This window comes from Dreissena polymorpha, chromosome 1, assembly GCF_020536995.1.
Source record: "Dreissena polymorpha isolate Duluth1 chromosome 1, UMN_Dpol_1.0, whole genome shotgun sequence".
Lineage (NCBI taxonomy): Eukaryota > Metazoa > Mollusca > Bivalvia > Myida > Dreissenidae > Dreissena > Dreissena polymorpha.
The window spans coordinates 113234039-113249897 of NC_068355.1; the positions used below are offsets into that span (position 1 = coordinate 113234039).

A 15859-nucleotide genomic window follows, 5' to 3' on the forward strand; every position below is an offset into this window, starting at 1 on the left:
TTGCTGAACTTGCTGAACGATAACGAATGATAACGTTGTTGATATATTTCAGAAAATGTATCAAGCTCACATAAGCTAGTAGTAATATGAATCCCATAATCGTTGTACAGGATTGTTCTCAATATGTCCATCATTTATACCTTTGCCATTGAAAGTAACGCAATCACTCGTTAATTACATACATGTTTCCAGTTACTTGCAATTGTTTAGGAAGTTTTCAACAAACTGTCACCGACGATGGCAAACATGGCGCCACACATGTTTTTTTATTGAAATTTACGAGAAACAATGATCTTTCTATTGAAATGACACAATTCAAAGATTCAATGGCAGCGCATGTTGTAGAATACCCGTCCCAGTGTTTTCCAAGTCGCAATGGTTTAAATACTCACAATACGTGCGCTGACAATCATATCGAGGTACCCAGGAAAAGTCGTAAAAGTGTGTTTAAACACCAAGCAGTTATGATTTTTTTTTCAGTAAATTGGACAGGATATGGGCCAAATAAAGGCTATATATGTTTTAAGAAAGCAAAAATACCTATATCCTTTATTGCACTATTGTCCCGAGATGAAGTGATTATACACTACTTCATTACGAGGCTGAAATAGATTTATCTAAAGAGAAAATCCTTCACTACCGGAACATACCGAAAAAAAACGCTTACACTCTTCTAGAAACTAAATACTATGTGAAACAGTTTACTGAGTACACAACCCATCAGTCACTGTTACTAACGATAGTAAGATGAAAAACATTTTGTTGAAGCTCTAAAACCTTCAAACTAAAAAGTATGATTATGCGTGTTATTCAGATGTTAGTTACAGGATGTCAAAATATACTATCTTGCAATTTTGGAGTTAAACAGTCCTACTCGTTCGTTTTTTTATTGTAACTTAGCTTCTTTATTGATTATTCAAATTCTTCGGATATTTTTTATTCGTTAGTATTGAGAGTAATCTGGTGTAGATATTTTCCATTATGTGAATAATGTTCCTTTTCATGTGTGTTAATGTGCGACACAACGCATATTCTGTTCGGTTTATAATTCAAATATGATAATAGCCCGAAGTTTTACATCAAGTTTAATTTGTATCATGTACTATTGTTAAGGAACATTAAGTTACACGGAAATAAGATGTGGAATATTAATTTTGCGTTGATGCATGTATTTAATGTTTTAATACCCTCCAATTTTATTCTTAAGATGTCCAGTCAGCTACAGACAAGTTTTACAGCAGACGCTGACAGAAATTTCCTAACCATGATTGCCGCAGTCTTGTACAGATGGACTGTCGCAGTCTTGTACAGTTGGACTTCAGAGCGACTGCAGCAATGACGGCGCTATGATAGCAAAAAAAGAAGAACTTGGCCAAATACCTGTATACAACAAAGTATACCAACAGTGACTCTAACATAACAACTGTATATATTAATGCGATAGTCCCGCCAATAGAAATATCAGGATAAAGCTTTCCCCAACCTTTCTGAAATAAACTATTTTTCAAGTGCATTAGCGAAATACACAAAACCTTTGAAAACAAAACAGTCAATAAAGACCACTTGCATTTACAGCATGGTTTTGATGATTCTGAGAACCACCACGACAGTACTAAACGAATCAATGAACAACTGAAATAAACTCCACAATACGTGCTAGCAATAAGTATATCACACACCGTTGATAGGCGCCACGCACATTCGACTTCATAGCATGGTTTGAATAGCCATATTAAACCACACTTCAGGTATTCGACATCTTTAACAAATGCCATGTACGACATAAAATTTAATATATACACACTTGTCATGACCACTATACAGACAATGTCAATTATTATCCGTTTGTCTACTCGACGTAAACGTTCAACAAGATCGATGCAATCACTTGTAGGTTCATGTTCACTTTCAACTGAGCTGTCATTTCTAGCAGCATCTTCTGAAAAAAAGAAAAGACAGAAAAGTGTTGTTATTTTTGCAATTACAATTGACATTATTTCGTGGTATCACCATACAGTCTTTTCGCATGTGAGAGAATAAACGTTATAATTATTATATTAAACATGTAAAACCCTACTTATCCAATTATTTGTTGTTTGCGCTCGCGTACAACTAATGTTAAGAGCGAGTTTTGCAAGTCAGTCTGCTGTTAAATACGCCAGGTGGAGCGTCGTTGGGCAATCGATATTTGCCAAAGAGAGCACAGGCATTGCATGAGCGACAGCCCTCGTAGGCCTGCACTACCCGCAGTAAAATTATGCAGACGAATGAGTGGGAACAGTGGTCAAATGGTAGGACGCTGGCTAAGAGATCGAGAGGTTCCTGGTTCGAATCCCGCCTTGACAACTGGATTTTTCCTGAGCAAGAAATTTATCCTACATTTGCTCCTCTCCACCCAGGTGGATAAATGGCTACCTGTGAGGGAAATACGCCATTGTGCCGTGGCTGCACACTGCGCCAATATGTTAACGGACGACTTATGACCCGGTGAGGGGGGGGGGAATGTGAAGCGCCTCTGAACGCACATACTGTTTGAAAAGGGCGCTATATAAATGTGGTACAAAAATGGCGTACATGTCATAAGTGTGTGGTTTTGTGACAGTTTGTTGTCGTTGTATCCTACCACACTTGGTCCCTAGGTTAACACTTTAACGACAAAATCACGGCGGGTTATTTAGAAGACTGGTGATGGCAACCGGGTATAATTCACGTGGAAATTGTGTATTGCATGCAAAATACAGTTTAATCATTTATTCGACTCGTAAAGAATTTTAACAAATTAAAGTTGAATTCATTATATACCACTAAAATGTTTTATCGAATTCTCAAATTGACATAAATACATTTGTAATCCGAAACACGCTTCTAAATTTTTATGTTAACGCGTCATAAACAAATTCTAGCTTCAAATAAACAGTGGTTCGTGTATTTCTGCTGTTTCTCTGTCTCAGTAAAAAACGAGCGAAAACTCTGCAGACATGTACAACGTCACGTGAAAAGTGTGGGTGTATTTATTGAACAGCAAGTCAGGCGACATACGTGTGTTCTGTTGGAAAACCCCGTCCCGATTGGACATTATTTAATCACATCTTTCGAAAAACACATATGCCAAAATTAATTTACTACTTAAAAAAAGGCGAATGTTTATGTTTATGAAATTCTTGAGTTTACTATTAAAAATGGAATATACGGGATAATTTGGCAATGAAAAGCGACGGGAAAAGAAGTAAGTGTTCAGTAATTGATACGAGTTGGGCTGATATGGATGCATTGGGGAAGCGATCGAGTTGGGATTATGCGTATTTAAGAGTGAGAAAAAGTGTTCAGCAATGAAATAAATGTCGTTATCCATGACTTTATAGCTTTTTTCTTAAAGATTCAAAACGGACCCAAAAAACGACATAAATAACGTACAGAGGAGGCTTATCTCCCTTCCCCTCCACTGATGACGGCCCCGGGGCGTCTAAAAAAATCATGTGGAAAGCACTGCGAGTAAGTTGTGAAAAACAATACCCGTTATCAATTTGATGCGGTGCCAATTTAATTCCAGTGCATTTATATTTCATCGTGTATATTTATTAAACTGATGTACACCCTTTTTTTACATCCGGGTGATAATAACCATTCACAATACATGTATGCAATGTAAAACCCGTGTTTTTAGAAACAGCGCAAAATTATTGCTGTCGTCTGCAATGCCAATTGCCACGAGTTGGGCTAAAAACCAGGGCAACTAACTTTTTCAAAGCTTGAAACAACTTAATCCAATTAAACATAGAATACGAATAGGCGACTGTGGATCAAGTAGGCCTAGGAAATTTTCAATTCTGGCTCACAACAAGACATGATGCATTAAAAGTCTGTCATGTCGGCAAAATTATTGCTCAATAATTTAAACAAAATAATTAAATAAAGTATAAGATACACATGACACAACATGAACATCATTCTAGGCTTGTTATTCTTCAGCAAAGCAACCAAAATTCTAAAGATGGTTGCCAGTGCAGCAACCAATTGCGATACAAGAGACATATTGTTATTTTGTCTAAGTTATCTCTATCACATGAATATGAGGATAAACAGTGCACCCACATCTCGACCTTTGCTTTAATACACTCTCTTTATCAATTTGAATGGGCTGTGTTTATTCAAACTTGCGATACAACAAGCTTTAACATAATTTTGGAAACTGAGCTGCGTCTTAGATTATGCAATAGCGTACAACTTCAGTGCCTTCAGCGCTTTTATGTTAAGAATACGTAGCCAGATCATTCTGTTATATTTGGTTTTTGCTTACTTCGGTCTAAACCTTACGGCATATCAATAAAATCTTTTTGAGGAAGGTAATAATGTAATAAATAGTATCATAAGAGAATTCAACTGTAAACAATTAGTTTAGTTTAAATGTATTTATTTTAGCTCGATTGCATCGAAAGCCTTAGGCTTATTGAAACGCTCTCGACTCCTGGGCCTAAAACCAGTACTTGGTGTCTTTTGGAGAGATCTGAAGAACGCTCCCACAGTGGGGATCGAACACGTGACCTCCCGGTCGCTAGTAAATAGTAAATTAGACACTCGTGTATGATTTTTGCTAAAAATGTGACTTTTAGTAAGGCAAAGTTTATCATATTTACTTTAAACGTAATATTGAACAAATTGTAGTGTTTATAGTATGCGTTATCTGACAATAGTGATGACTACCAGTTCTGTTTGGTCTATTCAGCACACTCTGAAAACACCAGTTGGTATAATTGCAGTGCCAGATATTGCTAACAGTCAAACAGGACTATAGACTTGAGATGATAACCAGTTATGTCAATTCAAAAATAATGTTAAATAAGCCGGTTCAATAGCAGAAATAGGTATTATCAGTCAGTGAATCTACAGACTATAATATTACATTTCTTTTAATTTCTTAAAAAGTGTTTTTAATAATAGAAACCTATGTATGTCATAATTGTATTTAAAACTCTATTTCTTATCCATTATTGAGATGTACTTTATTATTACTAATTCTGCTAAATATACTACTTTTACTTATTTGAACTGTGATACTATTTTATTTATCTTAATTAATTAGTGTTTTCTTAAAATGAGTTCAAATAATAAGCTAGCTTACTAATATGCAGGTTTAGATATCCCGTTAATGCATATACATGTTATATGACGTAAGAACCCGTTCAACAAATTTATCGTGCCGGTTACCTCCAGCATCAACATAATCATTGAAAAAATAGTTATGCTATAATTTTATTTATAGTTTTTATGTAATTCATATCGACTTTTTTATTTGGCTGAATAAAGCAATGTAAGCCTGAGGCGATACGATCTCCATTTTTTTTAAATTATTTATTGACTTGAATAGTATCGATCATTTTGCAGTGTAATGAGCATCAAACATACATTTAAATATAAATACAGACAGGGATGCTATAGCCGAAAAGGGCAATTAGAGTCGATAAACCAGTGTAATTTACAAACAATACAACGATACGATGTTGCTCTGGATTTTCATTTTCGATTGCGCTAGCGCAGAAATTCAATATGTGGTTTAAGAATTTCGTAGTGATGAATAAATCGATAGAACTTAATGGGTAAGATGTTCCAAAAAATAAATGTTAATGCTTTATAGAGTATGTATGTTTTACCAACACATCATATTATTATTAGTATTTAAAACTTGCTCAACACGTTTTAGAGGTCAAATGTTTACACCATTTTGTTATCGATTCTTTGAACAAATAAGTAGTTTGACCTAACTTATTTATGTAAATGCCTGTTTCCAGTTATTTTGTCATATGACCTACACATATACATTACACAATCATACATCTCGGTCACGAACAATTCAAGCATGTGTGATTTTAGTCATTCTGTTCGTTTGCTAATTAGCATCTTATTTTAAACTATGTCCAATAAAGCACGTGTCATGTGTCAAAACAGGTATTGTGTAGGTCAGTCAACATATCTAAGTAGCTTACACAGTTAATTCCCGTTAAAACATACATATACTTTCTCAAGTCTAACTTTTTACCTCTTACTTCATAGTTAATATACATATAATAAAACTGTGTTTATACAATATATTTGTACAATAATACATAAACAAGGCTTAAGTTATAAAGCGCTCCGCGTTAGAGTGTACTTTAACTGGTATTTATTTATTTCAGGTATGTTGTAAAAGCAGATTAAACTACTCTTTGTTTTCGAAATACTTTTAAATTAACACAAGTCTGTCAGAACTTAATTAAGAAATCAGACATCGTGGCCGCTTTGTAAATATAAAAAACCTGTACAAAACAATCAATTGTATTTGACTTAATAATGTGATCTTACTTTTGCTGACTTAACTGTTTCAGTTATCTGTATAATAGAATGTTAACACGTGGTAGCCCTCAGACGCTTCCCACACATATACAAGTGCATGTGTTACAATTAACGATGTCTTGATAAATACTCAAATACTGCACATAGCAGTACATTTAATCCTAATGACACCTATGACTTGAATTTGTTGCCATCTATTGAAACGCTTGATTGTGCATTTACTGTAGAAGAAGTGAAAACAACGATATCTAACATGAAGCGTAATAAAAGCTGTGACTTGTTAGGCAATGTAGCCGATTTCTTTATTGATTCTAATGATTTTATCTCACCATATCTTACTAAAATTTTCAATTATATTTTCGATCGTGGTATTTATCCAGTTTCTTGGTGTAAAGGTGCTATCATACCAATTTTTAAAAAAAGGGGACAAGAAAGAGCCTTCCAATTATCGAGGAATCACACTTGTTAATATAATTTCTAAAATATTCTCATTATGTCTACGCAACAGAATCAATTGCTGGTGGGAGGGAGAAAATATGTTTAATCCTTCTCAATTCGGTTTTAGAGACAAACGTTGTACAAGCGATTGTATTTTTATCTTACATAGCATTATACAAAATGTTCTTTTGCAGAAACATAAGTTATATTGTGCTTTTATTGATTATGAAAAGGCTTTCGATACAGTAATCCACGAAGCATTATGGATTAAATTAATTGAATCAGGTCTCAGTTGCAAAATAATAACAATGATAAAAAGTATATATGCAAATGTTAAGTCATGTATAAAAAACACACAGGATATGTCGTACTCCGACTTCTTTGATGTATCTCTTGGTGTTAAACAAGGAGAACCCCTGTCGCCGCTACTTTTTATATTGTTTATAAATGATATTAAAGATTGTATAAATGTTCAAAATCTGTCAAATGCAGATTTGCATCTGCTATCTGTCTTTATGTTGATATTTGCTGATGATATTGTATTATTTACTACTAACCCAGTAAGCCTTCAGAACCAACTTAACAATTTATACCTTTACTCTACTAAATGGGGTCTTAAAATTAATATAAATAAAACGAAAATATGCATATTTGAAAAACGAAAATGCAGGTGCAACTACACATGGTCAATAAATAACGAGAACCTTGAAATTGTCAACAGTTTTGTATATCTGGGTATAAAATTCCTTTACACGGGAAATATGTCTAATACTGTAAAAATATTAAATGAACAAGCACTTAGAGCATATCATCATCTTGTATCTATTTTTGGCCGTGTCAAATTAGATGTCAAAACCAAACTAGCTCTATTCGATGCATTAGTAACACCAATCATACTGTATGGTTCTGAAGTCTGGGGCATTTATGACAACCCTGATATTGATAAATTACATTACAAATTTTGCAAAAATATTCTTTGTGTAAAACAATCTACTTCTAACTATGCTGTTCTTATTGAATTGGGTAGATTCCCTCTAGCCGTTTTATGCAAACTTAGAGCATTACGTTATTGGATGAAAGTCGCAAATAACCAAAATTCATTATTGTACCAAGTTTTTATGGAACAAATGAATGTTTTAACCAATTTCAATTGTACGAAAAATAATCTATGGTGTCATGCTTTGAAGTCAACTTTAGACAATCTTGGTTTGGGTTATACGCTTTATTTATCTGATTTCACGTGCGACATTTCTCACATGGTAAACCAAAGATTAAAAGACCAATTTGTTCAAGAATGGAGCGATACTTTAGCTTCTCAGTCCAAAATGGAAATGTACTTGAAATTTAAAAAAAAGCTTCGAATATGAAAAGTACCTTGATTGTATATCTAATGAAAAGTTAAGAATCCAAATGAGTCAATTTCGTCTAAGTTCCCATTATCTAGAAATAGAAGTTGGCAGATATAGTGGGCTGTCCCGAGAAGTACGCAAGTGTAAACTCTGTAACCAAAATGTTTGTGAATCCGAATATCACTTTTTATTATGTTGTCCATTATATAATGATTTGCGTGTAAAATATAATGTCAGGACACCATGGCCTTCCATAAGTAAATACATATTAATGATGTCTTCCAAAAATGTTCCTAAGTTAAAAAGCATTGCGAAATATTTAGTTGAAGCGTTCAAACTTAGATGTGATACTTTAAATCATCTAGCTGTTGTATAATTGCATGTTAAAAGACATAACTGTATTTAATAGTCAAACATATATGTTTTTTGATTGACATATTTGCTCATGTTTCAATTGTATTATTGCATGATTCCCTGTATTTCTATTGTATATATGTTCTTGGCCAAAGGCAGAATGCCGGATTGCCAATAAACTTTGAACTTGATAATTGTTTGCGTAAATAAAATATACTGATGAATTTAAATACAAGTTAAACGAATTAGTGTTTGATTCTATATTTTTTGTAATAACCTAAATAACAAATACTAAAAAAGAAAAAAAAAAGAAGTATTGATAACAAACACTATCAAACAAATCGAATACTCGATACTTGTACTTGAAAATGAATTTGCTAAATATGGTATCATTATATAAAAAGCAACATGTGAAAATAGTGACAACAAATAGAAACGGTGTAGTACAACATTATCAAACATAGAATGTGAATACTATCATGCTCCTTATAACCATCAGATGATAATCTTTATCTCAAGTACATGATGTACAATTGTTTACAATAATGAGCATTTACTATCAGTCAATATAATTGTCTAAGAGTCTGCTTATATTTAATATTATATGTAATACTTTTGAGCTCAAACAACATCAATAATTTCAGATTATCATGATACATATTGCCAGCACAGTAAAACCCATTAAAACAAAACGTGTTGAGCAAATCTTTAATATTGTTTTTGTCAGCCGATATTTTTACAGCTTCATTCTCACAAGCATTTTGTAATTGAGTATAAGAGAACACTTTCGTAATAGTGTTATTGTTTAGAAGAACCAGTATCATTGCCTCACATAATGATTACTTGTTTCAATGTTAAATATTTTTTTCAAATCCGCCGTTAAAATAAATTATAATTATTTATTGACATAAAGACGAACTCGTCGTACCTCTACGAATGTGTTCTTTGTCTTTTTACCTTAAAAAGTGTGTTAGGATTTGCGCAAGATAAACCAGTTTTAAATAAAACAATTTGCCAATTCTCTTTACCTGTAAAACAAGGAAAGAATATTGCATAATGTATGTCGGAAATATCAAAGGGAATGTTCGTCTTCGGTTATGGGTCCTCCCTTTAGCAAATATGCAGTTGTTATTTGCCCTAGTCAAATACTAGACCCAAAGGCATGACTTTCTGAAAGCTTCCCTCGATTTCATTGCAGTTTTTATGTAATTAAACTACATAGTACCACTTTCAGATTGATTAAAGTCTCGATTTTATTCGACCTTTGTCCGCAAACAGTAAAAATATTGTAAACATTTTTTTTTTCAAAAAATCATGCAAGCCGATACTTACTGTATGCTTATGTTCATAACAGTATTTCAAAATAAGAAACGAAATCATAATTTATGCTTAATGAAAAATAATAAAAAAAATAAAGGTTTCTCATATCACCAGAACTAGTCTGCAGACTTAGTTTCACTTTAAAAGTTGCATCAGTCTTCAGTTCAATTCCTTCTGGTCAATTTCAATCAAGTCTAGTGGAAAGAGCGAACGCTTTAAGCTATCTCGTGGATTGTACTTGTTCTAGTGTGCATTCCAATCCGCTTTTAACTCATTTTTGACGATGCTGCGAAGCAGCTCGTCTAAGTTATCATACCATGAATAAATTCTTCACAATGGCGACCTATGTAAAAACCCGAGCCAGTCCGATTGAGATAGCTCGATTCTTCTAATCGGCAAACCTCGCTGATTATCATTGATAAAAGTATAGGAAGCTCAGCTATAAATAGGACAGCATATTCTGGGAAAAAGATTTAATACTAGTTTGGAAACGTTAATTTAAAATCAGTTATATTCAATCCATTATATGTTTATAGATCAATGAAACAACTATGCATTTTCTGTATTGTATTTGACATTTGTCGTGATTCAGTAAATGCATTGCGAATTAAAACGTGTATAATTAACTTTCAATGCGATCACGAGTGTAAAGAAAACGAATTATTTCGAACCTGCCATTTGTAAACGTTGTAGCGACTATGGTATATAAACAGCATATTAGCCGTATGACATGTGAAACTCGCTCTTGTGCGTGCTTTCTCATTTTGCATGTTTAATAAACTTTTCAAAAAGGAATTACAGAGCCACATCAGTGCACATACTATGTTTGATAATTCATTCGTTTGTTGGGAATTGTTTGCTGTTTTAAACACATATTAGGTCATATTGCGGAGATTAAGTTAACCTTACCATGTGTTCATGGGCGAACTCACGTAGTCAAGTGCTCTTACGACTATGTGCTCATACCTACTTTCGGGAATCATAATGAAATTATTGCCGTACTTAACGAACAAACATGCCTAAGCTTATTGAATTAGAGAAAAAAAAATAATCAAAAGAGAAAAAAATATATTTTCATGCACATGGGCATGTGAATCACGTCCGTACACATAGCAGCATTAACTTAGGAAAGGAAACAACGAAATATAAAGTTTGGTATGATATACATGTGAAATTAAAGAGCATGGTGTGATTAAAGAGCATGTCAAGTTTTGAATTTATATGCTGGAACGTAATGTTATAACCTACAAACGTTTTACTGTAATGGAACGTTTTTTAAGATAAGTGGTACAGAAAATACACGTCGAATATCTTGTTAAAGGTATTTCTTGTTATATTTGATCGAGAATGTAACCCGCCTCCAAGTTTCGCTGAATGGATCAAGTTCCCCACGGATACTACTTCCCGTTATTCCCATTTTTTGTACCCAATTTTTTTCGTACCCAATTTTTTTTTCGAATCCAAATTTTTGCTCGTACCCAAATTGTTTTTCGTACCCAATGTTTTTTCCTACCCAATTTTTTTTTCGTAACCAAATCTTTGTGACGTAATAACCCCGTAGAGATAAATAAATTAATTAGTTATGTTTATATAGTATAACAAATGATAGAAATTAATAAGGAGATATTTTAATAATATGTTTGAGCAATTTATAAATAAAATAACTGTTATAATTACTGATACATAAGAATATGTTAAAAGTTTATTAACATCAATATTTATAAATAAAATAACTTAACAAGGGTTCTATAAAGAAAATATTTGAATGTTAGGATGAAGTTTGAAAATTTAATAATAAGTTTTTGTGAGATATTTGTCATTTACAAATAATCTAAGAGTACACATAAACTAGAACTTGAATTAAGATTTATTACAAGTAAGAACACAACCAGGGTGGAGTATAAGTTGAGTCAACAGAATGAAAAGTCATTTAGATAAGAGAATCGAGGGTCCATATACTTAACAATGAGTTCAATTAACGAAAGGGTCAGCATATAGACATGAGATTAGATTACCTCATATAGTCATTGAAATAGCACAGATGAACAGGTCACCGAAAAGCCTTATTTGCATAGGCTACACAAAATTTTGCACCGACAAACATAACACTAAAACTTTATACGAATAAAAAGTAATTAGATTTTGGAGTATTTGGCAAGCATGTAAATACATGAAAAATTGGGTTTTCTAGTATATTCCAGCAAGTCAACCAATCAGCAATAAGCACGTTAGCTAAGGACCAATCAAAGTTATAAAGAACATATATGCAAATTAACCTGTAGACAAAATGTAGAGGTGTAGTCAGAAGTAGTTAGTCTGCGGTTAGATTTGAAAAGAACTTGGAGATTTATCACGTCTTCTTGACGTGGCGGCCATGTTGGCCGCCGCACTGTAAAATTGCAATTGTAGATTGCGCTAGGCCTAAGTGTCCATCGGTAGATTCAAATTCAAAACTTTATTGTTAGTTGATATTCTTAATGAAACATTTTTAAAGATAAAAGTATAGTTTTGCTTACTAACATTACGTCATTCAACGTTAATTACCTGCAATGAAAAGCCACTGATGTAGTATGGAAAAATACAAAGGTCTGCAGGTGACCTGTCTTAGCTAATAAAAAACGAGAGTCCTGTACGTGGTAAGATAAAAATGACGAAACATTTTCTAAATGAACCTTTTTTACAGGGTCATTAAATATACATGTACATACCTGAATCACATCGTGTGGCTGCTATACGAAGCCTTGTTACGAATTATCTCATCGATTAATACTCTAGCTCTAGCACGGTAACATTATAAATGCACCTTATAAATATTGCCTTCAATGAAATTATGCTATGTTTTCCTAAAAGTATTAAACGTTCCTGAATGAAAAGTAAAAGCTTCTAGCCTGGCTCAGCCACTAAAATAAAAAGAGTATTCTGTAAGAAGTGAGGTCAATCGTTTTGTCAGTTGGTAGAGCAAAGTACTAAAAACCCGAGGATAGCTGGTTGCACGTATATGCTATATATAGAAATCAAGTCCCGATGCGGCTAGTTTTTGTTGGTATAAAAATATATCATTTAGTTCTAAAGGTATGAGAACCAGTTTTTAGCCGTTTTAATGTTAAAATTGTAACTTACTATGTTTGCCATCGGTCTCATTTTCCATTTGAAGATTGCCGGACATAGAGCCATATTCTGACACACCTAAAAATGAATAAGTACTGTTAGCCCGTCGCGGAACAAAGGGTTCATAATAGGCTTTTGTATTTTGAGGTTAAGTGCGGTAGGTGTTTCCGTTATTTGAAATATTACTTTTTCTAAAATTCTCAAAACAATTTAACGAATCTTAGCATTTGCCGCTCCAAGTGGTTACCTATAGATGTGTAACTTAATAAAGATCTATATGCACGTTGAGCACTGTACTAAAAAATCGAGTACTGTTATTCCGATTAACCAACCGACCAGTTGACCAGTGTCTAATCGGAAATTAATATTAGTTTGAATATTTCATATAACGCAATAAGGATATTTAATTATTTCTCAAATAGGTATGCCGTACTGTTAGATAATTCCCACAATACATGTTTAGGTTAGTTATCCAAGGTTTATGACTGAAATAATTACACAATTCATGCGTATAATTATACCTTTATTTGATATCAAACCATCACTCTATTATGATTTCAGAAAAAAGCTTTCAGACTGCATAAGTCGATTTGTTAACTGTTTCACAAATGTGGCTGTCATACAAACATTTTACAAAATTAAATAATGAAAAGATGTACGATGATCGTTTGGCAAACTTGACAATGGATGTGAACTTTAGTTCAGCTAATGGTTCATGCCGAATGTTTGCATTTACGTTGACTTCAATCCCGTAAACTGTTTTGATAATTGAACATGGAGTAATGTATATGGCGATTATATGTGCAGATCGCAAGAACAAACGAAGATTTATAGAAGATAAAACTATTTTTAAAAAGCCAAGCGGTTTCATATTCGGTATGTGACATTATAAGTGTTCATTTACCAAAATGGCTTAACAAAATATTAAGACATTCATTTATCTCTCTCCCTCCCTCCCTACCCAACCTCTCTCTCTCTCTTTATATATATATATATATATATATATATATATATATATATATATATATATATATATACATATATATATATATATATATATATATATATATATATATATATATATATATATATATATATATATATATACAGTGTCATCATGCGGGTCATTTACAAAAAAGCAAAATATTAGATTAAAAAACCATGGTGATAAAACTCGGGGCGATTAAAAAAAAACATGCAAAGTTTATATCGAATACAATATGAGACACAAACAACTGCATTTAATTAAATTATACCGCAGAGAATTAGAATTAAGCAGCGGACTGAGCGGAGTGAATTAAGTCTAATCATCTGAATTTTAATTTGCTAAAATGGTTGAAACGGTAGCTATTGTTTTCAAAGTTTTTTCTATTCACACGTTGCACGTTGTTGCTCAGAAGATGGGACACGTTTATATCCAATGTGCCTCTGCTATTTAGAACGTTACTGAAGAACCTATAGGCTATTGTGCGTGATGTTCGTTCGAGGCTGAGTCGGGTCATCAAGAAATGGTAATGTATTATTATGTGAGACATTTACAGATAATTAGTTTTAAAACCATGTATGAAGAAGACTCTCAACAACAATCTACACTCTCATCTCCAGGCGGAAGCTGTATGGTATTTACCCCAGGAAACCCGATACCGTGTGAGCAGCATAATACCATGCGAGCAGCTTTGTGTATTTTAGCCTGAACTTTCATAGGGTAAGTAAATTGGAAAAATTAAAAAAAAAATCAAAGTCCAATTTCAAACAACTGTGTATTTTAACATTGATAACAAAGGTATTGGCCTACTATTGTCTGCCATAACCTCTCAGCAGGGTTTCTCCGGAAAACTATTTTTTGTCGAGAAATTTGCGTTTTAATGACCATGTTTGAAAATATGGAAACCATCTGGAGGAGAATAGGAAACCTTATGTGAGCAGCAGCTTTATAATTATTTTTCGTGACAAAAAAAACTAATATCCAGCCATTTTGTTGCAATTTCTTTTCTTTGTAGAGGCCTATAGTAAGTGTTTGTGAGCACATATGCATACTAATGTACTTTTAATGCCTTATATATTATCAATAGTGCCTTTTCAACATGCGCCAGTTTTATTTCATTTTACCAACACTATTTTGGAAAATATAAAGAAAGACTTGACTACTTTGTCACATAAATTAATTGATAAGGTACATAGAATGATGTTTTAATAAGTGTATTAATCGTTTTTAATTGTGGCGTGTTCTGAGACTTTTGGTACTTATTCGGCAAGCGTCATAATGAGAAAAACTCATATAAAATGACGTCGCTAAACTTGTCCTTAATTTTGTTAAGATTGCCTTATGTTTTATGTGATTTAACTGTTTAGCAATTATGCGACGGGTGGTGAGAAGATAAAGTAAGAATAAGAGAAAAGTAAAGTGAGAAGAGTTTGTGTCTATAAACTAGTTCACGCTAAAATATACAAAGCTGCTCGGATGGTATTATGCTGCTCACAAGGTATCGGGTTTCCTGGGGTGGTATTGGGGTTTCTAAAAATTGTCTCCGTAAACACGGTGTAACTAGAAATAAAAACAAAATTGCAAAGGTTTCTTAAAATATATTACTTACTTTCCAAAGTATTATCAGCCGAATCTGTGCCAGTCGTATGTGCTTCTTTCAAGAGTGGATCTTTGTCACCTGTCATTCTGATTTGTGTTTATCTGCTGAGGAACATGTATAAGATGCATTAAAGTTCTATGCGGGCTATGCTGAATATCCTCTTATTATATTTACGACGATCATGCTCATTTTTTTAAGTTTAAATTTAAATCCAAAGTTACTCTTCTTTTTTTATTTTTTGAATCAAAAACTACTTTTATAGCAAAAAATATCCGAATCAGAAATGCACAGAATATTTACGTATTTAATGCGACGTTGAACAAACATTGAAAGCAATTTAAAACAAGATTTCCGCTCAAAATTGTTTAATACACTGAC

The 15859-nt window shown here is 33.0% G+C and overlaps 1 long non-coding RNA gene across 2 annotated transcripts in view; it reads right to left on the minus strand.

Annotated features, from left to right (window-relative positions):
• Nucleotides 1–1069: 1069 nt before the first annotated feature.
• LOC127845125 (uncharacterized) overlaps nucleotides 1070–15859 on the minus strand; it is a 15771-nt gene continuing 981 nt past the window's right edge. The window contains exons 3-5 of one of the 2 annotated variants that reach the window (XR_008033072.1): nucleotides 15491–15585; nucleotides 12909–12974; nucleotides 1070–1939 (exon numbers count right to left, since the gene is read on the minus strand). This is a non-coding gene — a long non-coding RNA (uncharacterized LOC127845125). The remainder of the gene's footprint in view (nucleotides 1940–12908; nucleotides 12975–15490; nucleotides 15586–15859) is intronic. The other variant, XR_008033073.1, reaches the window with a different exon arrangement.